At 38.8% G+C, this 26,608-nt stretch overlaps 1 protein-coding gene across 4 annotated transcripts in view; it reads right to left on the minus strand.

Annotated features, from left to right (window-relative positions):
* The window catches only part of Cald1 (caldesmon 1), a 212,496-nt gene that overhangs the window by 169,659 nt on the left and 16,229 nt on the right, over positions 1–26,608 (minus strand). Inside the window, exon 1 of one of the 4 annotated variants that reach the window (XM_074062699.1) lies at positions 14,503–14,795. The exons of 1 other annotated variant lie outside the window; for it this stretch is intronic. The gene's annotated coding sequence lies outside the window, so the exon portion shown is untranslated. Of the gene's footprint in view, positions 1–14,502; positions 14,796–26,608 lie in introns of those variants that run through there. 2 more of the 4 variants (XM_074062711.1, XM_074062718.1) reach the window with 2 other exon arrangements.

The following is a 26,608-nucleotide window of genomic DNA, read 5'->3' on the forward strand; positions in this document are numbered from 1 at the left end:
AACAAGATGACTGTCAATATTGCTTTTAAAGATGAGGATAGGAAGGAATCTACTTGCTTCAGAGGCCTAACATGCACAAAGAGTGCCAATATTAAATTAGTGTCATACCCAATAAATAGTACAAATAAATATATGTCAACTACAAAATTGAAAATGCATATGGAAGAAATAATCTAACATAGTGTGAGTAGTGAAACTATTAACCATGTTAACCTGGTATATGATTCCCGATTTTCCAAACTATACATGCCTTGCATGTTTGGAGGCAAGTACTCTACCACTTGTGTCAAACTGCGCTCCTTTTTGCTTTTAGTTTATTTTTCAGATAAGGTGTCATGCTTTTGCCTGGACCGTGATCCTCTTACCTCTGCCTCCCTAGTAGTTGAGATTATAGTCAGACAAAAAAGTCTGGCTTTTTTGGGGGGTTGTTGTACTGCGGTTTGAATTCAGGATCTCATGCTTGGTAGGCAGCTACTCTACAACTTGAGCCATGCCTCCAACCCCCTGCCTTGTTCGTTGAGATAGGGTCTCACTAACTTTTTGCCTGGGCTGGCCTTGAACTGCAATCCTCCTAGCTATCTCCTAAGTAGTTGGGATTAAAGGTGTGAACCACCACACTCAGCACAGAAAATTAAATTTAAAAAAAAATGAAAGGAGGAAAGGCTGAAACTGGGAATGGGGCAGCCCTGGAAACAAGAGTCTGCTGAAGCTGGCATGCATGGGATAATTGTCAGAAACATCAAATATGAACTTAGTATGTATGAGTACGTGATACATTTCCAACAAAAAAAAACACCCAGCAAGAATCTTCCTACTGCAAAGGAGAAAGAAAACAAGACCATGTGTTTGTCTGAGGATACTTTACTACCGAAAGTCCCCTTGTATTAAAATCTCATTGCTCCTATCTACCTGGGCATTATAGAGAAGGGCAAGGACAAGGGCAGTTTATAATTAGGGACTCTGAGGCACAAGGAGGTCATTCAGAGTAAGACAGGTTATCAGGGTTGGACTGGAGGCAGGAACTGGAGCTCCTTTTCCAGTTGGCCACCACCTGAATCTGAGGGCCCTACAAAATATGAGAGCCAAGGCACCAGAAGATTAAACCTCACTGCAGTCTCTTGAAAAAGAAATAGCAACCTAGGAAGTACTCACATAAGAAAGAGCAACTATTTTATTTTAACAGCATGTCTAAGAGTCAAAATACAGAAAGACATTAGAGTTTTTAAAAATTTAAAAACAAAAACAACTTTCAAACTCCTACTCTCCTCTCTTTCTACTTACACAAACACAGGTCAGTCAGCGGGCCCAGACTGGCTGATCCTAACTACCCCATCAAATCTTAGGGTTATGGATAGATATTACCTTATCTATAAACCTAACCTACAAAGTGTGGCTGAAGGTTATTGCTATCATCAATCTTTGTAAAAAAAAGATATACAGAAGCAAGAGAGCCATAGGCCACCATGGCAAAAACAGAAGGCTTGCTAACAATAATAGGGCATTTCCAACTTATAAATCTCAATAGGAAAAGAAACAGAAAATAAAGATGGTGACGAATACAAACAAGGGAGGAAGAAGAGGAGCAGGAGAAGCAGGAGGAAGAGGAGGAAAAGGGAAGGAGGAAAGAAGAAGAGAAATTTAATCGAATTCTTATTTCCTTTCATAAAGTATCTTATTCCACTGTTTTCTTTCTTCAGTCACTAATTTTCAGTGTACTTGGAAAAGAAGAGAAATTTTGACTTATTTGGTCAAAATTCCCAAATAAGTACAAAAAAATTGAAAAGGATGAGAGTGGTTTCTTCTTGTTGACATGGTTCTGAGCCATCAAGTATTTCAGATATCTGAGGACTGGATTCCAGCAATTTGCAGAAGAAACATGTTCCAGGCCCTTTCTCCCTTCAGAACTGAAAAGGGCTGTAGGATTTCCCTGCATAACTCAGAATGAACCCTGCACAATGTTTCAGAATGAACCATAAATTGCATATGACTGAATCATATGAAGAAGTATATCTGAAAGAGACTTGAGTGAATGTTTATTCTACCTTTTTACTTTAAAATTTATTTCTACTTATGTTAAACCTACAGCAGTCATTGCTCGTCTTTGGTATATATGGCTTTAGAAGATAAACACTCCAGATTACTGATGTCATAATGAAAGCAATGCAGTTAGCTTTGACTGTCATTTTATTTTTGTTTTTCAGGCCAAATGTTTTCACCATTTTTAACACTAGTGTTCATATATACACATATAAGAAGTATGTCCTGGGAGAGTTGGGACAAACAGAAAACATCTATATTTTAGTTATGGACATTTATTGGGTGTGAGGATTGTTTTAGTACCTAGGCAGGAGTGCTGAGATGGTGGATAACCCAGTCAGGGCTTACCTGAGACCCAGTGCAGCTTGTAACATTTGTTGGTTTATTGTGAAGTGTGTGTGTGTGTGGGTGTGGGTGTGTGTGTGTATAAGTGTGTATGCTCAGCTGTGCCTTGATTTATCTCAGAAATGCAAGGAATATTTGCTGCATGCATCATGGCAGACAAATATGGTCTCCTAAGCTGCAGTCAAGACTGTGCCAAAAAAAAGGCGGAAGGAGGAATTTAAGTGGTGAGACAAGACACAGTGAGAGATGGAGGAGGATATAATAGAATATAGAAATTTAGATGGTCCCAGGTTAGGACTGTTATTTTAGGGAAGTTATTAATAGCTCCTCCCTTTCCTTTAAAAAATGCTGCAGTTTGGAAGATAAGTGATACAGTCACTTCCTCTAGAGACTGCCTCTGGCCTGAGACAGAGTTGCCATGAGCAGGACTGAAGCTGGGGCATCGATACCAAGAAGACTTTAAGGAAGGGAGAGACTGGCTAAAGGAAACAAAAAGAGAAAAAGTTATATGAACTCTGGTAGACCAAACCCAGATAAAATCAAGAGGGCCATTGCGAGGAAAGTATGTAAAATTTTAAAGATGAATAGAGAAGAGACAGAAACAAAAAAAGGACAAGAGACAAATGATTCCGAGAACAAATACATGTAGGCTTCTAATATTTTCCTCTGTATTGGGAGGATTTGTGGTGGTGATCAGCTTGTATAAAAATGACTGAAAATAGCCATCCTCTCTTTTCACCCCCATGTAGCTGCTCACACAGCTCCATTTGTTGCTGCCTCCTTGGCCCAGGGCACTGATCCAGAGCTGCTCACCTCTCCCTCAGCCCTCTGCCTCTTAGACTCACAGGCTGCCTCCCAGCCCCAGTCTTCCCACCAGCTCCCTCCCCCACTCCTGATGGCTGCATACCAGACTGTCTGCCACTGTGGTTTCCCAGCCTTCCACAGATAGGCCACAGCATGCAAAGCTGTGCCTCAGTGCGTCATTTCAGAGACCTCTTTTGACTTTTCACTGGATCAGAATTTTATATTGTGAAAGGCTGAAAGCAAATGTCAAAGACAAGTTCAAAAGGTCAAGTGATTTCTAGCAAAGCATTCTCTACACTCAGAGGAAGGATGGGATAGCATCAGCAATAGGGTCTTCTGCACTTGGAGTTTCAGGAAATACGCTACATGGGTTTTGAACTGGGGCATATCATGGGTTGAATTGTGTCTTTCTCCAAATTGATTTGCTGGAGTTCCAACTCCCAGGGCCTCAAAATGTGATTATATTTGTTACCTTATAGGTCTTTACAGAGACTATCAAGTAAAAGAGGTGCTTAGGATGGGTCCTAATCTGTTTTAACTGGTGTCTTTATAAGAAGAGGAAATTTGGACACAGACTCCCAGAGGGAGGATGCTTACATGAACATGAACATTGTCATCCATGAGCCAAAGGGACATCCAGAACAGAGCCTTTCTCACAGCGCTCAAAGTAGCCAACTCCAATGATGCCTCGACTTTGGGCTTGTCACCTCCACAATGATAAGAAAATAGAGTTCTGTTTATGGTACTCTGTTATGGCAGCTCTAGGAAACTAATGCTCCAGATATAGTCTGGCCAGCTCCAATGGGAGTTAGGAGAATTTGATGAGATTGTTTAGTCTTTTCTTTCCCTGAGCTAAGAAATGGTTCTTATAATTATCTGAAAGAGTATGTACTCCCCATGGCAAGATTGGACTGGCTGATCTTGAGCAAATAATTGCAATTGCTCATGCCTCAATTTCTCCCATGAAGCTTGCTATTGGACCTGCATTCTATAATCACCAGATGATGATGAAGGCAAAGATTGATTGATCACATGAATGTTCTGAGCTTCTGGCAAGAAGGTCAAACTTAAAGGCAGACTCTTATTAAAAATTAATATTTCTGAAAGTAGCTGGGAAGGCAAGTAGACACTAATTTCTTTACTTGGACAGAGGTATAGTCCTCAACTTCCCATCTAGTCCTTACAGAATCAACCCTGTCCTGGCCTTTTGAATACTTAAATTAGACATAAATCAAACCAAAATAACTTGAAGTATTTATTCGAGTAGTTTAATCCTTCACTACCTAATTCTTTCTGGGTCAGAGGGACTGTGAAAGCTGCTTACTTAAATCTCTCAGCTACCAGGAAAGGAAAACACAAAAGCATTTCTGCAGCCTTTTTTTGTTTCTTTCTTTCTTTCCTAACTTATATAGGCCTAGATTCTTATGCTGTGTGACTCTAACTTGAACAACCTCTTGAGTCAGAAGTGTAAGGAATGGTGTTTAGCACTGTTTCCTTATATGGCAAGGAGTGACAAGAGTGTTTGTCTAGTTGAACTTCAGTATGGCTCAATGACAAGTTATAATGATTGGTTATGGAAACCTTCTGCTCTGGTTTGCATCATTTTTCCTGAGGGAAGACACAGAACAGACAGCTGTAGAAAAATGGGAGTCAAGGAGTGGCATTGAATCCACCTCAGCCATTTGCCAGTTGTGTGGCTTTAGGCAAGTTATTTGATTTACTCTGTTATTCTGAGACAGTAGTCCTCAGCTGGAAAAGCACTGACACATAGCAAGTATACCAGCAAGGTAGTTGAATGAGTTAGTTATCTTTTCAACCATCCTTAACCTGTAAGGGGTCAGAATAACTGGCAGTCTATTGCTATGCACTTTCTCTGAACTTCTCTCAAATTTAGTATTTTTATTCTTTTTCCCCTGACCCCACCCCATTTTTCCTCTCTCTTCCCTCTTCCCTACTCTTTCTTTCTCTCATTACAGGTCTAAAACACTGAAACCTTACTAAACAACCCAGCCTTAGGAATGATGACTGTTTAGCCATGCTACATTACTTAGAATGTTAAGTAACATTGATAGGATAAGTAGTAAACCTTCAAGTTGAAGAAGATAGTGGAGACCATCATTGTCTGCAGAGCAGGGTGCTCCATGCTTCAGAGACAGATAGACATAGTTAAAAAATGTTCATGCAAATCTGAAATAGGGTTTCTTAGCATTTATATCTATTGGTTTTAGACTTCCGTCATGGTGACTCCAAACATGGAAGAAATTGGTTCCTTTTACTCCATTTACATGATGGTCATAGAAGAGGAAAAATGGGAGAGCGTGTGGCTAAAGGTGTGGAGCCTGCTGAGAGCCTCCATAGGCAGTCATAGCTGAAAACCGATGATTCATAATTTACCATCACTCATGTGAAAAGCAGTTTAGAGAAATTACTTCTAATTATGATCACTATAAAATGAGGGAATAATTATTCTACTTTCATAATTGGGTGAAGAAACAAGTAGAAAGTGGTAAATCTGAGGCACAAACTCAAGTCTTTCTGACTCCAAAGTTTGTTCTCAAAGAGGTCACATCTCTAGAGTCACACACAAAAACGGAGTCTCTGTCCATTTAGTGCCTTTAGTGATAGTGGCATAGCATGCTAGTTAAGCCTGTGGACTATGGAGACAGATTATCTGGATTTGAATCCTGGTTCTGCCACATACTAACTAGCTCTGTGACCTTAGATGTTAACTGGGTTTCTTCTTCTGTAAAATTGACTGTTATCAAGATTAGTTAATTTGTATCTAATATCTATATACTACCTAGCATGAGCCACATATTGTTCTAAGCACTGAATAATAATATTAGTCAGGAATCAGTGAACTCCAATATAAGCATTGATTCCAGTATTTGTATAAGAAGAAATGACAGACATTTATTCCTTTTACTCATTTAACTCATTTATTAATAGTACATATGGGGCACAATACTTTTTAGGCTAAAAAAAAGTACTAAAAAACCAAAGTCCTTGTTTTCATAATACTTGTAAGAGCATAGGAAATAATAAGCAAAGAAACAAATATGCACTGATATGCACCCATCACGAATACGCATGCAACTGAATAACAGAGACGTTCTGATTGGCTCCCTTATGTAAAGGGACATTTCTATTGGATCAGGACATCATAGAGAGAAACTTTTACCTGCATAACCTTTAGTGACTATCAGATAATCAGTACCCAGAATATGGCAGATACTTTCTGCATAATACAGAGGAAATAATTCTTAACTGTTGAATAAAGGAAGACCCTACTAATGAATTTTCTGTCCTGCAAAAGTAAATTATCACCTTAGTATATGACTCTTGTCTCTTACAGCCTATATACTTGTGAGAGGGCCCCCCAGGGTAGTATCTAAGCCAGAGACTGTGATGTCCCCAGTCTTATAAGAGATGTGGAGTGAGGGTGGGGATACTTCTCCCCTCTCAGGATTTGTACACCCTTGCCACAAAAAGTGGAGAACACGGAAGTTTATCTTTGGTTTTTTCCTGGGAAGAGAAATAACCTAAAGTAACTGATCTGCAAAATATCCTAAAGATAGAAACCCTTAAAAACAAAAAATTTCCTGGATTTACCCCTCCTCCAAAGCCTAAATTTCACTTAGTAATGGTGACTGGAACAAGAAGTGGAAATGCTGTGAGAAATTTTATTCTTGCCACACTTTCAATGCTTTTCAAAAGCAAACCCTGGAAATCCCATCAGAAGGATGACCTTGTAGAGTTGACAAATTTATGCTTAAACCAAGAGAAGTAGGGGAAGCTGGAGAAATTTTCAGATAAGCACTTTAGTTTCTTCCAAAGAAACTATCTGGGAAATTTGATTATTTGGGATATATAGCTGTAACTTTTAGGAAAAAAATCATTAAAAACTAAAATAATAGGTGTGTGAGGAATAAGTAATTCCATCATCTATGATAAATTATCACACGCATAGGTGTACAGAGCTGTTTCTGAGGCAGAATATTTCATCAGAACTACCAGGGAGCTTTTACAAACTGCAAATACCTGGACCCCACTCTAGCGAGACCTACTGGATTGGATCTCCAGGGGACAGGTCTCAGGGATATGTATTTTCAAAAATCTCTATAGTTAATTCTGATTAAGATGCTGCTTAAGATAGTAAAATTGGGCTGCACTGTGTTATTTCATTCATATCAGGAAAAAGCAATCTGGTAATGACCTGGGACTTAGGAGTTGTATGTTTTAGAACAGTCTTTACTACTGGTTAGCTGGATGCTCTTGGTCAAGTCCCTTGGTTTGTTTTTTCATTCAACAAGTATTTCTGCCGTGTATCAGGCACAGGATATATATTAATAAAAAAAACAGATTTCTGTGCCTTTATGATCTTACTGACTAATAAGACAGGCAGACATTAATCAAAGAAACCTATATAGTTTTACTTGGATGTGTGTGGCTAAGCTTTAGTTTCTCATCTGGAAAATGAAAAATAGATTGCTGGTTTGTGTGTGTGTGTGTGTATGTGTGTGTGTGTGTGCTGGGGATCAGCCCAAGGCCTTGTATGTGCTAGGTAAACACTCTATCACTCAGCTACACACCTGGCCCAGCTCCTTTCATTAAAAAAGAATTTCTTAAGATTCCAAATTTCTTACCCCTTCCATGCACAATGGAATTATATGTCTTAGGTCCATTTATTTGGAAAACACTATTATTTACGCTGCTGAGCACTAGCTGCATACTTATATTTGTTTACCTTTTGTGATAGCTCTTGGCCTTCCAGGGATCAAGGCCCAGAAATCAGGAACCTACAGATTACATACATGACATAGTATAAAACATGGCCCATGAGTAGCCACGGCTCTTCTTCCACAATCTTGCTACTGATCATTATTAATGACAGCATTTTTTTCTCCCTGTGAGACTAGATGTACCCTCAGAGTCCTTCTTAACATACCAATTGGCTGGATCTGGTAGTCAAAAGGAAGATGATATGTATTCCCTGGGCTAAATGATAGCCTAATGTTCTGTCCAGCTTAAAAATTCCATGAATCTGTGCATTCAATTCTGCTCTTAGGAGAGACAAATGCTTTCTCCCATCGCCACATAAAAGTACTTCAAATACTGGAAGGCATATATATGGTGCCTCCATTTCCTTTCTTTTGGGATAAATAGGTCCAGATTTCTTATCTATTCCTCATCTGTTTGGCTCACCTGTCCATCTCCAGCTTTGATGCCCACTTCTGGGTTCACATTTGTCAATGCCTCTCTGAAGAATGAACCCAGAACAGAGTATGGATCTCCAAATGTGGTCACTGAGCCGAAGGCAGAGGATCTTTTACTGTACTTGACCTCTGCTTGATGACATCGTGACAGGTATCAATGGATGAAAGGTCACAGGGGAAATAGACCTGAAACTTCCATTGGTTAAGAGTACACCAGCTTTTATGCATTTGGCTTAGTAAAGTATTAAGATTTATATTGAGATATATTTGCTTTTATTTACTAAGTTGTTAGATTGCTATTTACTGAATTTGAAGATTGCTTTCATTTGGAGGAAGCCATGTCAAACCTATGGCTTACATGAGTTTCTTGCCAACAAAAATGCTCACAGTGCTTTTCTCTACAGTTTTTCTGAAATAGATGATTCCAGGTTAGCCTCCCTTAACATTGGTTCATCAAGCCATGCCAAGGTCATCATCAACTACTGTATAGTCATGGTAATGAGGATTTGCCTCTCTAGGAATTTATTCACATAAAAATTCAAATGATATCAATTGAGAACTGTTGGATACTTCAGCTATTTGCCTTCCATGCCCAACTCTCTCTTCTAACTAAAATTGCCTACTGGACTTTTCTTTGCCCCAGGGGTGACCTCTGATAGGAGTAGGGTGGCTGTCAGGTACACTGAGTAATTCATCTGTTGGTTTGCCAGTGCCTTTGATGACCCTTCCTTCTAAGGGAGTTAGCAAATGAAGACAAAAGTTATTAGCTGAGCCAATCAGACCTCCTTTCTAAGAATTTGACCTAGAAGCACAGAAGGAATTTTCCAGGTGACAGAACAACAGAAAGAAACAGAAGACACATGTCGCAGCTGAGGTACATGAAAGGGAACACACTGATAGAGATCCATAGTTCTCTCCTGAGATCATTTTACTCACTTTGATTCTAACTTCACTCTTTGGACCATGGTTCTGGTTTGGTTTCTTTATTTCCTTGTAATACCATCCCTTTGTTATTAAGCCTGTATCTTATAAACCTATCCATTTACTTGATCTACTGAAATTTATTAATGTAAGGATCTACTTGTCCTGAGTACGGTGCCAACAACCCTACCATACTTTACTTTCCTGTCCATGCACTGTCTCACTAAGTGTGATTTTTGTTTCTAAAACTGCCTGACTTCTGTTTTTTGCTATTTCTCCTTTATTCACTTGGCTGTGATTTACAACATAGCCTATTTTTGTACTTTATAGCCATTTCAGCCAAGACTAGCCCTCCAGATCCCAGTGAAACTGGTATCTTTGATGCCTACTGGCTCTTGTCCCTGTGGACACTTTGCAATGGTCCTGCCAGCCTTTAGCACATAGGTGAGGTCTGCCTAGCTCCCCGTGACCCCCTCACCAGCAAAGTATGTTGAGAGAAGTGAGAGGGAATGCTACATGTGGGTGTAAAAGGAACTAATTATATATTCCTACTTAATATGTTCCTCTCCAAGTAAGATGATTTCCTGGTCGTTAAGTGCTTTCAACTGCATATTCACAAACCAATGCCAGAACCCTCAGGAAACAATTAAAAAGCAATTTATCTTCAAGTTATCCATCATTGCTATATATAAAAAAACACACACATGCATTAAAATGAAAACTTACAAAGAACACCCAATTTGCTTAAAATGTTTAAAAAATTACTTTCCTTCAACTATTCCCTCCCTGCTGCTTAGCAGTCCTTTAATTAAACTCTTGATACACACGCTTAACAGCAGCCATTCCTGAATGTCTCCAGTCCTGACAAATTCCCCATAGAAAACGGCTCCTTCTCTGGAGATGGCCACCTTTTCTTTGAATGGAGGCTGTATGAGGCAGTCTCCTCCTACAAATCCGTGTATTTATAACCATCCTATTCTTCCTTCCATATCTGGGAAACAAGAAGGATACCTCTTAGCTGGGTGTGGTGGTGCATGTCTGTAATCCTAGCGCTAGAGAGGCTGAAACAGGAGGATCGTGAGTTTGAGGCCAGCCTGGGTTACATAGCAAGACTCTGTCTCTAAGTAAGTAAGTAAGTAAGTAAGTAAGTAAATAAATAAATAACGACACCTGCTCTTATATTCTGATTGCATCCACCCTTGTTTCCCATGGGAGTCCATACTTCCACGTTTATCTCCCCCCTTCAAGGGTCAATCACAGGACAACCAAAGGGTGAATTTATACAGGACATAAGGATATAGAGGTTTTTTTTGCAGATTCTCAGGTCTCCATAATGTCATTAACAACATGGGGAAGAACAATGGACCAACAGAGACAACCTCATCCCCTCTTCCTCACCGTCCTCCCCTTCTGCTCTCCTCTTACGACTCGCACATACTGCCAGCCAATTGTAAGTTTTGGGGGACAGAAACAGAGTGGCTTCTTACTATAGAAATGCCCTCACATTGGTTCTGCCTGCTCTTAACTTTTCTTCCTCTGCCTCAAAAAGAGAAGTAGTTTTTTACCTATCTAAAACATATCTGTGTTTGACACTTTTGATATTGTCTGAGCCAAATTTTAGAGCTGGGCTCCACTCCTGTTAATTTCCAATGCTGGTCCAAGAAAGCTCTACGTTTGGATAGGGGTTACAGTTGCTGGTGGGTTGGAGGACTGGAGTTAGGAAGTTAGAGATGCTACCAGGGCTCAATCTCAGTTGGGAATACCACAGGCTGAGGCCAAGAGAGGTGAGAGGCAAGTTCCCTGGAGCAGTCTTGTCTCAATACCAACAGGAACCACAGCCAGGCGCTCCTGATTACCTCATCCTCCCTCCAAGGCCCAGGCTTGACATGCTAGGATTAATTCCATGCTTTTGCCTGGAGGCAGAGAAACCGCCTCATTTACTAAGGCCTTCCTGTTGTCAGCACTTTATCATTGGTCTTCTATTCACCTGGATCTTCAAATTTTCCAGTGCCTGGATATTGCTTTACACTACTAATGGCCCATCATCTTTTATTTCCTGATATCTGTGTCCTTACAGCTAAACCTCAGACAACATTGGGATACACCAGAGTCCTAAGACTCTGGGTTTAGGGTTCTAGAAAGAACTTGGAGCCGGAAGGTACCACTCAAGGACCCTCAAATATAAAGACTAAGGAAATAATTAGGAATAGGAGATAAGAAGTGGAGGATACCACCCAGGGTGAGTATAACATCCAGAGGACTCAAATTGAAAGCAGTTTAGGGTATATATACCACAGGGGAGAGGGACATAGGCCTCATCTCATTTGGACATCTTAAGTACTATGGAATGTAGGAGAAACTTTCCAGTGCCCCTTCTATACATGAGGCCAAAGACTTGAGGACTTCCTCAAAGGTTATGGTTATTTAAGTAGAAGAACCAAAACCAGAACTGAGGTCTCATCTTGATGCTCATACTTAAGCCTGAGCTGAAAGTATCTCCTTTAAGTTACCCAGCTCTTCGGAACCTGTGGGAATTTTGATTAGTTATAGATGGACTTTCAATTAAAGAAACTAATAGTTTTATTTTCAGATTCTGAGAGATTTTACCCAGAAAACTTCTTTTTAAAGTTTGAAAATTCTTTGGCAATATCTTTCTAACCTCTTCCTTAGTCCTACCATGCTATTTGCATTCCACTTTGTCAGCATTTTCCCTGCCCCTACCCGCTCCCCCAATCATGGCCTCACCAGACCACATTTCCAAGCCATGTGACAGACAACAGGCAGATGGGGAACTAGCTAATCCCTGTTCATGTCCATGTTTAAGTCACTCTTTGTCTCACTAGAGAATGACTAATTGGCAATCATGCTAACACAAAAATGACAAAAGGAGATGACTATGTGTGTTAAGAAAAGGCCTATGGAGGTACATTTTATTCATTGGAACAGAGAATACCTAAACTAGATTCTAAAACTTTTATGGTACCTCATAAAATCAACCCATTCCATCTTCAGAGAGCAGAGACTCTCAGGCCAGTATAAGGGATTGGTCAGAATTGTTTATAGTCCCACTATCTGGAAATGCTTTCTTGTATCTCATTTAAATCTTTTAATTGACGTTTGAACCTGATTCTCCTTCTCACTCTAATACAATAATTATGCATTTATTTAAGACAATCTTGATTTGAATTTTTTAAATTGCATGTTCTATTGTCTTTGAACAATTAAAACAACCCTACACTCAATCCATGGATCAATCCATTGTACATTCCACATGTATACTAAGATCAATTCTTTTTTAGTGACATGGAATTCTGCCTTTATATTTCCCATTCAATAAATTTAATAGAATGAAAATTCTAATGCTGTGGTTTTATTGAGTTCTGTTTACTTCCCTATTTGGAGAGATGTGTTCTAGCTAATACTCACCAGGCAGGAAGCAGTACAAAGAATTGTCTAAGTTCAACATTAACTAAAATCCCCTTGCTCCATCTATGGTAGGACAGATACAGTGCTATTTCAAAAAATGTGTTTTTGTGGTTGATGGGGGATGGGGACCTCATGGGGAGTATGGGAGAAAGTGGTCAGAAAAAGTTTGAACTTTCAGGATTTTGAGATGCTGGTTTCCAAGTGGAATTTATCTTCAAATCCCAAGATTATAGATTTCCTTCCAAACTGCATTCCCTACATGATTTAGAGAACCCTTGAAACAGAAATTGCTCTCCATATTTTGACTGACATTAAAAACACTGTGAAACAGTTTGGAACTTGATCTCTTCGTGGGAAGGACAATAATCAAACTATAGCTTTCGCCTGCAGCCTTTCTCTCACACTTACTCAAAACTGTTCCGGGGAAAGAAATTCACAGGGAATTCTGTTCTCATATATCACTTCTAGAAGGAGAGAAAGGCATTTGCCAGAAATCACCCTTAAATTTATAAATATAAAGAGAAAAGATAATTTAGTGAATCTCAACCCCAAGTCACAGTACTCCTTGGAATCAAATCAAATCATTCCTTTAGTTATTTATTTTAAAAAGATCAGATTTACCTTTCTTTCCACATAACACCTGGTCTTCACGTAACTCATAGCCATGCATGTCTAGTTTTGACAAATCCACCAGAAGGATTTTACTATTTCAGTTTACACGTCCATCTGCATAGCCTTGTTGTTGAAAGGGATCTATGAATGCCAAGCACTTTGTTCTCAGGCACTTTTTGCGCCTATATTGGCCTAGCACTAAAATTCCCCTGTCCTTTTTCTCAAAGGAATCGTAGACTACGACCCAGTGGCTGCCTTATGCTACTGTTTAAGATGCCCAGATACGTCTATCTCAAAATAAAAGCCTGTCTCCTTCCTTTTTGGAACACATTTCCAATCCACATCTTTTCACACTCTCAAGCCATACTCAGGCAGACTATCAAACAGAAAATAAGCTTACTTAAGAAATAATTTGGTAGGAAGTTAACTATGATTTCTAAAAACACATCCACTAGCGCATGCATTCTCTTAGTAGGTTTTACAGGAAACAGATCATGGTAGGCATCTTCTGTCTTAACGCGTATCAGATTAATGACATTAACTCAACTGGCGCCATTGCTAGAACCCTCTGACTTTATTTCCCTGCAGCTCGAAAGATCAGTTCTTAAATCCTGGTAGCAGAGTAATACAGAAATGCCTTTGGGGGGGCTAAAAAACAAACAAACAAACAAACAAAAATACCCACTTTTTGACTTCTCATCAACTTAAAAGTTGTTGCTGTTATTCAAAAAGAGAAACCTCTTTAAATAACTGATAATAAAAGATGCAGAGGAAATTGCTGGGGGTGGGGGAGCTGGACTGGCATAGCACACTTGCTGGCACTGGTCTATGGATACCAGGTACAATTCCATGTAGCTCTGCTAAACAAAAGGCCATCCCAAGCAAAGTTCCCAGTGCTTTCTGAATATGTCACTATATGATGTTCTCTTGTCTTCACTCTAGAAACAAAACTTGAAATTTCATTGTGTTTGCCTTCTGGGAACATTTTCAGGGCAGGGAATTCCAGGCTGGCTCCGGGATCTACAAGGTTTATTGCTTCCAACAATCTTGTATCTCCAGTTACCTTGGCCAGGAATGTTAACTGAAACCTGCAGAATGTCCCCAGCTTCTCAAGAATAAAAATAAAGGCTCTGTGCCTTACCTCTTAGGCTGCAACTTCTTCCCAAGAACGATATCGCAAAGGAAGGGCTGATTCCTTTAAGCAGGAGCACAGCAAGAGAGCAAGCAAGCAGGCAGGCAGCCTAATGCACACTGCCCTATTCAATAAAACTGCAGACCGCCCTTCCTTGGCCCCTCCCAGAAGTCCATGCTAAGTGAACACATATCCCCTATGTTTACAGTCGGCAGTCAGAGGTATGCATTGTCCTGTAGTTTTTCTAATAGGCAGCCAGTGACGACACCCCTGCCAAGGTGATGCAGTCTGCCTGTGCAGATGCCTGTCATTCCCTAGGCATGCTCAGGAAATCACTCATCAGAAAAACCAAGACCTAAAAAGCTCTGAAACTGCAAGCAGGCTGCCAAAACCAGCCTGCTCCATGCCCTTTTTTGGTTATCCTTAGCAGGGCCTCTGGAAGTGGATCCATTGTCAGGAACAATCATAAGAAATGTTAATCTTGGAGAAAGAGCCTGTCTTGTAGAACATAAATGGGCCTTTAAAAAGAAAGTACAGTCTATGAAATGAAAAGTGAACAATTAGATATGTTTATGGGGGTGGGGGTGGGGGTGGGGAACACTTTTTAGAGGAGGGAGCCTTCCTTCATAGCATATTTCTTTTCAAAGCAATTGCATGTACAAAATGAATTTAAATTGTCATGCAATTTGAAAACCCGGAATGGACAAGACCCAGGTCTGCTGTACAGCCTAAATTCTAGCTTGGAAGAGGCACAACCCCCTAAAATATGTCAACGTGTGTTATAAAAACAACTGACAAAAAAAGTGCCAGTCTTTTTTGTGTTAGCCAGAGTAAGTGCAGTGTTAGAAACTCAGCTAGGCAGGGTCCTAGGCTTGGATAGCTTCATTGGTTTAATAGGCTTGGATAGCTTCATTGGTTTTCCACTCCTATCCTCCTTCTGTTTCCTCAGTCTTGGAAATGAGGAGATTGTGCTAGAAATTGCGAGAAACTGATGTGCAACAGAGAGGGTATGAAAAGACCAGCACCTGCTTTAGCACTGGTGTAAGCAGATGCATATGCCCAACCATGTGACACTTAACGTTCTAGTGAATTCTTAAAGTGTGTGCTGTGGGAGAGTCAGAATTAGGAGATTCTGAATTAGAAGGCAATTACCCAGTCCACACATGCATCCAATTGTGGTCTTTTCAGAATTCATTCAGTTAGTATTTAATTCAATAAAAGAATTTTTGGAGCACTTACTATTTCTCAGGCATGGGGCTAGGTGAAAATCTATGTCTCATTATTGCTATAAGTTTAGACACAGTTTTACCACTGACAAATAAGTTTTTAGTTTATTTGTCTGTTTGGGCTTTTTTTCGGAAGTGCTAGGGGTAGAACTCAGGATTTTGTGCTTGCTAAGCAGGTGCTCTACCTCTTGAGTTACACTTCCAGCCTTTTTTGCTCTGGTTATTTTTGAGATAGGGTCTCACATTTTGCCTGACCTGCCTAGACTGCAATCCTCCTATTTATGCTTCCTGCAGTAGCTAGAATGACAGGAACACACCACCAGCTTTTTTCTGTTGAGATACAGTCTCAGGAACTTTTTGCCTGGGCTGGCCTTGAACTGGGATCCCTCCTGATCTCCACCTCCTGAGTAGTTAGGATTACAGGCATGAGCCACCACAACTGGCCCCAAGAAGTTTTAAGTATTGTCCCTGGTTAGTTCTAAGTCTAGAAGTTTTATCTTCAAAATTTTAAGGTTTTACTTAATGAGCCTCTCCCTATTCATGAAGATCCAACTTAGAAACAATTTCTATTTAAGAAAATGTCCCTGCCTTTTATGCTTCATTGAGAACACTTGGGAAGCAGCTGGTCCACATGGGTGGTTTCCTTCTTCAGCCCTCCAGCATTCACAACTTAACCAGAAGTATCTATATTGACTCTCTACTCTCACCTCTTCCTTAGGAGAGTGACTTACTCCTCTCCTCTTCCTGACTACTACTGCTGCACAACCCCAAAAAGTGACAGTGAAAGCCATTGTGCAGAGGGAGAAGGGTCTTCAGGCATCCTAAGTTAGAACTCAGAATGCACTTTCCCAGAGAAACAAGATAAATAATTTCTTGGTGGGAATAGTAGAGTCAATGTTGCATTTCAAGTTCACTGTAGTTCAACCAGGCATTTGTGGAACACCACCATTTATAAAATTGTTCCTATGGGAAAACGTTTTCTGATCCCAAATAAATGATTTGAAAATAAACTTTTGAAACACAGCCAGTTTTGCTGCTAGGGAAATCCCATAACTGGACAGTTTGTAAAGACAGAACAATACTTTTTAGTTGGATAAATGATTGAACTTGAAGATGTTGTGGGGCTGACATTGAGTTCTGAAAACAGCTCAATCTGTGATGTGTCTGTAAAGACATGACCTCTCTCCAGAGATGTTCCTGGCATGTGACCTCTAGGCAGTCACATCCACAACTCAGGGAGGCCTGCTTAAAAGTACCATTTTTCCATCACCACTGAAGATTATAGTCTAAGCAACACTCTCCATATTTGTTTGAGGAATGTCCCTTGATTGAACATGGTCAAGGCACAATTTCACAATCCACGAATAAAGTAAGTACCAGCTTTCCAGAGGAAAGAAAAGTTGTACAACAAATGGGGAAATACTATCAACAGGAAACATGGGAGAGACATGCATTTTTTCCCCTGGTTTTTAGAAGATAAATGGCTAAATATTTTGGGGTTATGCCTTTGGAAAAAAAGAAGTATGTATCCCTAGATAAATTCTGGTTTCTTCATATATAGGGTATAGCTAATGGGCAACCATAAACCTGTTTTCTGCATATGAAATACATTTATTGTGGAGAAACTGTAGATTGGAAGAACAATTTAACAAATTTTATGTCATATACCAAATTCTTATTTCTAGGTCATTACTTTTTAAAAAGCAGAAATTTAAAAGGAATAAAAAGAAAACACACCCACAAATACTCACATACTGCCCAGTCTCTGCCATGGGAAATTTTAATTTCATAGTATTTACTTTTTCCAGAGGTCATTTGTAAACAGACTAAAAATACACAGGATTTATATAGGAGATTCCTATGGAATATCTTTCCTACTTGAATCATCCTAGATAAAGAACAGCGTGTCTCTCATAGGATATACCTCCCTAATCAAGCAATAATGAACCTAAAGAGACATTGGGAAATATCTGGATGACTCATTGTATTTTTTTTTGGTTCTGAGCATTTGCTGTCATGTAGATCAGTAGCTAACAATTACATTTTTGTGTGTTGACTTGGGGAGAATAAAAACAGGACATGCTTGCTTTAATTCAATAAAAGAAAATTGGTAGAATTTTGATATAAAAATTGGACCACGAAGTATTTACACACACACAAAGAATTTAGACAAAAGGCACTTTTGAACCCCCAATTTTTTAATTAACAAATTGAATCAAAGAGTGTATACAAAAAGATAAGACCAATGCAAAATTTTAATACTTATTTGTATGATATGCATTACCAATTTGATAGTTTTAAAAAGTAAAAAAATAAAAGAGAAAACTCATCTTAACACAGAATTATATCTGGCAAAATTAATAATCACTTATAGAAAAAACACTTAGAAAACTAGTAAGAGAATTATAAACACAGTAAGAGATATTGAGCAAAAATCTATAGTAAATGCTTAATGATGAGATGTTAAAAGCATTTCTATTATAACTAATGAAAAGACAAGGACAATCAGTATTTTTCCATGAAATAGAAAAGAAGCATTAGAATGAGGAAGAAAAATAAATGTCTCTATTTTATATGATAGGATTATTTGTAAAAAAATGCAAGAGAATCTACAAACATATTGGAACTAGTAAAAAAGTTTAGCAAGATTATGAAAATCAAGCTCAGTATCAAAAATCCAGAGTTCCTGTAACCAGTCACCTCTAATTTTTAAATTAAATGGAAAAATCTGCCATTCATAGCAATGACAAAAAGTGCCCATTACCTGAGAATACATGCAACAAAATGTGTCAAGAAAGTTACCAAACTTGACTGAAGGACATAAATTTAATACCCAAAATAAATAGGGACATCTACCATTTTCATGAATGGCAAGTCACAAAATTATAAAGATATAAATTCCCCTCAAAGTAATCTATGCATTTATTTTTCAATTAAAATTTCCAAGTGATATATTTTGTAGCACTTGATAATAGTAAATATGAAAAAGAAACGATCTCAAAATAGAGGCTTTTCATAGATCAATTCTAAGTAAGGTGTTATTAGAATAGACAAACAAGTAAATAAAATATAGTAGAAAGCTAGAAGCAGGCCCAAGCATTTACAGAATGTTAAAAATGGTAGTATAGGACTTAAAGTCAAAAGAAAATGTGGATAATTCTATCAATTATTGCAATCAACTAGGTAGAAACAATAAATTTTGATTCAAAACTCCTACCCAGCACTGAAATAAACTAGGATTCATGAAAAACAAAACTTGGAAATGATGAGGAAAAGTTATAGGTCAATATTTTTATCATAGGATATGGATGATGTAAGAACAGAACTTACAAATGAAAAGACGGATCAGTTTGAAGATTTGGTTTATCAATTTGAGGATATGGTTAATCAATTTGAGGGTATGGTTAAACATGGCAGATTGAATGAACAACTCTTATTTATTTCTGTTCCTCCTCTAAACCTCACCAAAATAGTAAAGAAATAAAACAATACAAATCATAATAATAAGAAATAAAAAGCATAAATAAATCCTACAAGGCAAAGAATCCTGGCAAAGAACAACAGGAGTTGAGATGTCAGCCAAATTTTGGAATATGGAAAATGGACAGATGGTTGGTAATTGACTTAACAGAGCCGAGAAACTGAAATCTGGCCCTGAAGATTGAGAGACCAATAAAAAAGATGCCAAATCAAGCCTCCGAATCAGGAAAAACTCAGAATTTGGAAGCCCTGGGAACTTCTGAAGGTGTGGGGTGGATCAGGAAAGAGTTCTGGTTCAAAATCTGAGTAAGAAAACTTGAAAAGCCAACATGACCTCCTCCACCCTATCATAACCAGGTGAACAGTCCTCCTCAACCAGACAGAAAGCTAGAAGTTTATTCTTTATTCTATTTATTCTCTAAAAGTAAGTGTTGGACTCAGAGGAACCAGGCAAAGCCCCAAGATGGGCACCTGGTACACTGAAGACAAGCACTAAAGTGAAAGTCAATTTGCCAAACACTGACATATTCCCAAACCCCTCACCTTTCAGGGTTCCCAAGACACTAACAGTCAGGTTTGTTCTCTGCAGACAGGAAATTGAAGGATTCCACACCAGGGAAACTAGCATGCCATTGCAAGAAAAAGAACCAAGACCACAGACATTTGAGGAACCAATGAAATGTCTGGCTTGTTGAAGACCTTTAGTGACAGTATATAGCACTTTCTAGTCAGCTGCTTTGAGCCTCATTCTTAAATATGAGCATCAAGTTGAGGAAAGGCTTAATTTAGAATAAGCGATAGAAAAAGGAACTCAAAGAAAGAGAATTTTCTTCCTTTCTCAGAGGAAAAACTATAATTGCTTATAACTCTCAAAAGCTATTAATTCTGATTCTCAGTGAGATACAGGAAGATACCGTATCCATGAAACAGAGAGATGCTTTACAAAGGCACTTTCAAGGGAACACTCTAACACTGTTGGTAGGAATGCAAATTAGCATAGTTGTTACGGAAACCAGTATGGAAGTCCTTCAAAACAACTGGAAATACAGCTACCAGATGATCTAGCAGTCCCACCATTGGGTATTTATCCAAAGAAATTTATCATTATGTTGAAGAGACATCTGCACTCCCGTGTTTTTTATAGCACTATTCACAGTAAGATATGTGATCAGCTTAAGTATCCATCAACTGATGAATGGATAAAGAAAATGTGGTATGCACCCAATGGAATAGCACTCAACCATAAAATTCTGTCATTTTCAGCAACTTGGATGGAGCTGGAGGACATTATGTTAAGTAAAATAAGTCAGGCACAGAAAAATAAATACTCTGTTCTTACTTATATGTGGGAGCCAAGAAGTTGATTGCATAGAAGTAGAGAATAGAATCAGGGTTACCAGGTCCTGGGAAGAGTGTGGGAGACGGAAGGATAGAGAGAATAGGTCATGGGTTCAGGGTGCTGTTGGATTGGAGGTAACATCTAATGTTTCAATGCAGTATGACAACAGTTAATTGAATGTTTAAAAAAAGCTAATAGAGAGTACGCCAACATTTCCAACATAAAATACGTTAAGTACGTGAGACAATGAACATGCCAATTATCCTAATCTGATCATTGTACACTGTATACATGTATTGAAATGTTAACACTATATCTTGTAACTATGTACAGTTACTGTGTCAATTAAAAATAAAAATCTAAAGCCAGGCACTAGTGGCTCACGTTTGTAATCCTATCTACTCAGAAGGACCACGGTTCAAAGCCAGCCTGTGCAAACAGTTCATGAGACCCTATCTTGAAAACACCCATCACAAAAAAAGGGCTGATGGAATGGCTCAAGGTGTATGCCCTGAGTTTAAGCCCCAGTACTACCAAAATAAATAAATAAATAAATAAAATCTATTTAAAACATCTATTTAAAAATAGATTTTTCAGAGAACAGGCAAGAACTCTTGTAAATGAAAAAATGTTATGACAGAATTGAATAAGAATTCAATTCAAGAAATGGGAAGAAAACTTTAGAAAAGAAACCTTACAGAAAAAGATAAGATGGAGAAAAGGAGAGAAAAAAATAAAGATTAAAGAATTAATCAAAAAAAATTCAATACCTGAGTGTTCCTGGAAAAGATGATAGAAGAAATAGTGAAAATTATTTTAAATTATTAAAAGAACAAGTTCTTTTAATAATTTAATAAATATTTAATTTAATATTTAAAATAAATTATTTAAATATTTGAATTAATTATTTAAAGGTATTAAATTTAAATAAATTCTGTTAAATTATTAAAAGAAATAATAAAATAAGATTTCTTAAAATCAAAGGAAAAAATCTTCAAGACTCAAAGAGCCCAATGGAACAGTTTAATGAGTGGAAGCATTACGTGATTAGAATGTGTCCTCTAGAGAGCTCATGCATGAACCATACACTGGAAACTTAATACCCCCACTGTGTGCTAATGGGATTTGGAGGTGGGGACTTTGGGAGGTAATTAGGATCAGATGAGGTCATGAGGGTATAGTCTTCAGGATGGCATCAGTGGCTTCTTCTTATAAGAAGGACTGAGCTGGCATGCTTACTCTGTCTTGCCATGTGATGCCCTCTGCCATGTTATGATATAGTAAGAGTGCTTCCAGATGCCAGTGTCAAGCTCTTGGGACTTCCCAACATCTAGACCTGTGAGCTACATAAACCTCTATTCTCTATAACTTACCCAATCTCAGATATTCAGGTTTAGAAATGTAGAACAGACTAAGATAAGCATATTTCATCCTGAAGTAATCAAGACTATATATATTTATATACACACATATCCATATAGCTCCATCTAAAGGGGGAAAAAGTTGAAGTGGAAACTAGAAACCAAGAAAGATGACAAGGATCAGGAAATAGAGGATGCAGACCCAGAAGACAGATGAAAGGTAGTTGCATGGTGATGGTGAGTGGACATCCCGAGGTAATAATGTATAGCTGATTGAGAAAACAACCAGGAGACTTTGCAGCAGAGGGCTCTCAGGGAGGGTGCGTTAAGGAAAATACAAGTAGATAGATAGCCCAGTGGATTCTCGGGGAAAACACAATAAAAAATAAGTAAATGTGAGCTTGAGGTCATCATATTTTCAAGAAAGACAAAATATGGCAGATGGACTTCATATACCTATATGAAGCAGAACAAAGAAATCTCTTGCAATTGATTTAAGTGTGGTGGGGAGGGGGCTAAGGGGGAAAGACGATAGAGGCAATGTAAATAATGTATGATATAAGTCTAATCAGAATTGACACTACGAATCCCCCCTATAAATGAATATATCTTAATAAAAAGTTATTATAAAAATAGAAAGACAAAATATTTGTACGTCAACAGAAAACTAACCATTAGACACTATGGTTCAACAGTGAGAAAAATTTACACAATCATAATAATTGATTTCACCAAAACTATGATGATGTAATTAGATTCATTTATATAATGGTCAAGAACCTGTTCATAGGATTTCTATGGGTAAGAGTGTTAAACTTTCATTTTGTTTAGTAGGAGATCAAACAAATAATATCTACTATTGAAAATGTAATTACCATATGAAAATGTTATTTAGGAATAAGAAAATACATACCCAAAAGAACAAAATAGTTTATTTATTCTTTTATTCAATCACTAAACAAACATTTATTGAGTTTCTATCACATGATAGTCTGTCCTGAGTGTTAGGAAGTAAGTACATTCTGATGGTGGGAGACAGATAAACATGTTAACTAATTCGTAAATAATAATGTCAGGCAGGGGTAAGTGCTATAAAGAAAAAATAAGACAGGGTAAAGAAATAGAAACAGAGAAGGACTTAAGAAGAGCACTTAAGAACTTTTTTTCAATAAAGGTATGAATAAAGAGAAGGAAGCAGTGAGAATATATGATGGAAGAGGACTCTTGAGACAAGAACAGTAAATGCATATTCAAAGAATAGTGCACTCCAGAGCACTTGGAGAGGAATGACAGCTAATGGCCAGATCAGATCACTGAGAGCCTGAGAGCCAAAATCAAGGCTGGATTTTGTTCTAAGTTGGAAAGTTACAGGAACATTCTGAGTCAGGAGAATGGCAAGATGGCAAGAGTAGAAGCTGGAGGCAGCTATTGCCTCCTCCAGGAAAGAAGTGCTGGCTTGGACTAAGTGACTAGAGGTATTGAATTATGGATGCGTCAAGGCTTTCTGATGGTATGGATGAGGCATGAGGAAGCAAGAATGTCTTCTTTTATTGTCTGAATAACTGAGTACCAGAGTATGAAATGACAAGAGGACCTCAGAGGAAGACCTAGATTGCCAGGGAGGAGTGGGAAACTTGGTTGACGTATTTTAGGCATGGTAAGGTACAATAAGTCTTGTGTTCAGAGATGAGCTCAAGCCTGTGACGAACATTTGAGAACCACCACTTTAAGATCAGGAATAAATTGAGGGTGTACAAAAAGTGAAGAGCAGAGACTTGAGAACTGATATCACACATTTAAAGGCCAGAAAAGGACACTGAGAAGAGCCATTGCCGAGGAGGAGAATTAGCTCTAGGAATGGGTATCATGGAGGATGCTTGCTTTCTGTTAAAAGCCACATAATATTATTTGACTTAAAATAATGTAGCTTGTGGATAGACTGCATTATTGTTTTTGACAACCACTTCTTCCTTTAATGGGATTAAGCACTCACCTATTTCCATAGGTGTATGCACCCTTGTGATTTTCTTTGACTGATGCAGCATGCCAGAAGTGACAGTGTGCCTGCTCAAAGCAGAGGCTTGAAGAAGCATCTCATGTTTTGTTTTTGCATTGAGCATCTGCCCTTTGCCATACCATGTCCAATGTAGTGGTAATGGTGTGCCCCCCCAAATGATATATAAGTCCATAGCCTGTGGATATGAACCTAGAAACAGTGTCTTTGCAGATGTAACCAAGTGAAGGATCTCAGGACAAGTCCTACTGGATTATTGAGGTGAGATTCAACCCAATGACAAGGGCCCTTAAAAGAAAAAGACAGAAATTTGACACAAACAAGACATAGAGAAGAAGGGATATGAAGACAGAGGCAGGGATCAGAGTAAAATGTCTATAAGTTAAGGATTGCCAGTGGCCACCAGAACCTGAGAGAGACATGGAAAGGATTTTTCCTTCAGCACCTCCAGAAAAAGCCAACAACTCTCTTCACACAGTGACGTTGGGCTCCTGGCCTCCAGAAGTGTGAGAACTCTCACAGTTCTTAGCCACCCAGTTTGTGTTGATTTGTGACAGCAGTGCAGGAAACTAATGCACTCCAAATAGTCTGCTCTTCAGCTTCATTTCCAGGAGAAGGAGAAGGAAAGACACATGGAGCTGGGCTGAGCCACAGAGCCTGGTCAAAATCAGCAGAGTTGCTATGTACCCAGGCCACTTGTGAGGGAGAAAGAAATAAACATTCCTAATTGGAGATCACCAAGAGTTTGGAACTTTTTTGGGGGAATGGTGATACTTGGGTTTGAACTCAGGGCCTCACGCTTGCTAGGCAGGCACTCTATCACTTAAGCCACTCAGCCAGCCCTGGAACATTTTTTTAACAGAGGAAAAAATTTTAACTAAAATTTATAAGTATGAGGTAAGAATTAAGTGATAGAAAAAAATCAGGTACATCAAAACATAAAAATGTCCATTCAACAAAAGTCACATACACAAAGTGAAATGACTAACCAAGAGAAAATTTTGAGTGTATGGAACAAAGTATTAGAGTCTAGAATGTCAAGAGAGGAAGGGAGGAAGGAAGAGAGAGGGAGAAGGAGAGAAAGGGAGAGAGAGGCAGAGAAAGAGAGAGAAAGGGGGTGGTGCATGGAGACAGAGAGCCCAATAAAATATATAAGAAAAAATGCAAAGCCAAAGTCTTGAAATGATGCTCAACCTCATAAGAAGTCAGGAAAACGAAAGTTATAACAGTGACACCAGTCGACACCCACCAGATTGATACGGTAAAAAAAAAAGTTTGATAAGTGATCTGGCAATATCTAGCGATATTCATCATTCATCATGTGCTCTCTCTATCAGGAATTCAATTTCTAGGTGCATTCACTTGGAAAACTCTCCCATTGTTCAGCAAGGAGACATAAAATGGAGCTCATTAGAGTATTGTCTGCAATAGTGAAAATAATGTCCAAAATCCCCAATAGCAGTCAGCAAGGAGAGACAGCAGTGCAGCTCAGAGACACCTGAGGAGCAGGAGCGGACCTGCCCTGCACTCATCTGCATTAAGGCTTTGACATCATAACATCAGCAATTACTCTTTGAGGGCTAACACTCTAAGCCATTGCCTTATGGTCTTGATGCAAGTTCTTTATGAGTAGGATGCAGATGAACTGGGAACCTGCACTGAGCCGTTTTGATGGAGCCTAACTGGTGGGACATCAGGTAGAAGAAGGAAGGTATTGCTCATCTAGGAAGAAAATGAGGCTGAGACAAAAGGGAAAGAGGATATGATCAGAGAAGACCCTATGTGGAAAAGAAGCACTTGGGACGAACGAAACCTTTTCTTCCTCTACAGAACAGGACTGGCCAATCATCTGAGTGCTCCACCCTCCATCATGGGAAATCTCTACCCATTATTTCCTGAGGTAGAGAGGAAAATGGGATGTCTCTATGTCCCAGTTCTCAGAGTGCAAAACAATTCTACCAATGAGAAGCTGCTCACTGGTGGGCATCTGAGTCACTCAGAGCTATGACTGGATTTTTCTTATAGTTTGCTGGTTCATTCATTTACCCAGCCATCATCTGAGCATCTGTTACCTTCAAGGCTTAGTGTTAGGCTCTGTGCCTTTTATAGCTTTATAAAAACTCCATGTCTGCCTTTAAAGAACTGCTGTTCTAGTGGGGAAGCTTTGACATGTGTGCAAAATGTAATCCAGGATGTTGAGTCCTAAGAGAGACCTTTTTGCTGTACATGCACGTGTTTATCCAGCTGCGCACGTTTTGTCTTCCTGTCCGTGGTTAATGAAGGCTGTCTGAAATCCAATCAAGACCATGTGGTGGGGCTTGGCCTCATCTCCCAACCAGAAAACACATCTTTCACTCATTTTGGGCTGGGAGGAGCCAATCTTATAATTGGCTTTGCATTGCAGGCATATTTGTAAGGGGTGCAAATAAGAAAACATTTAAAATATTTGATCTATTTTGGGTGAGGTTCTGTAGCTTTGGCCTCACAGATTGTCATTAGAAAGGCAAAAAGGCAGTTATTTCTCTTGGGGGGAAGACTATTTTTAAGGCTCAAAAAAATAAAAGAAGAGAAAACATATTTTCAAAGAGACTTCCGAGTCTGGCATTAACTGGAGAAAGATGACTGTTTGGACCAAGCAAACTAACTGTGTAACTGGATGTATCTAACCACTAGTCAGTCTGTGCTGGGGGTTGAT

Source organism: Castor canadensis, chromosome 2, assembly GCF_047511655.1.
Source record: "Castor canadensis chromosome 2, mCasCan1.hap1v2, whole genome shotgun sequence".
NCBI classification, from domain to species: Eukaryota; Metazoa; Chordata; class Mammalia; order Rodentia; family Castoridae; genus Castor; species Castor canadensis.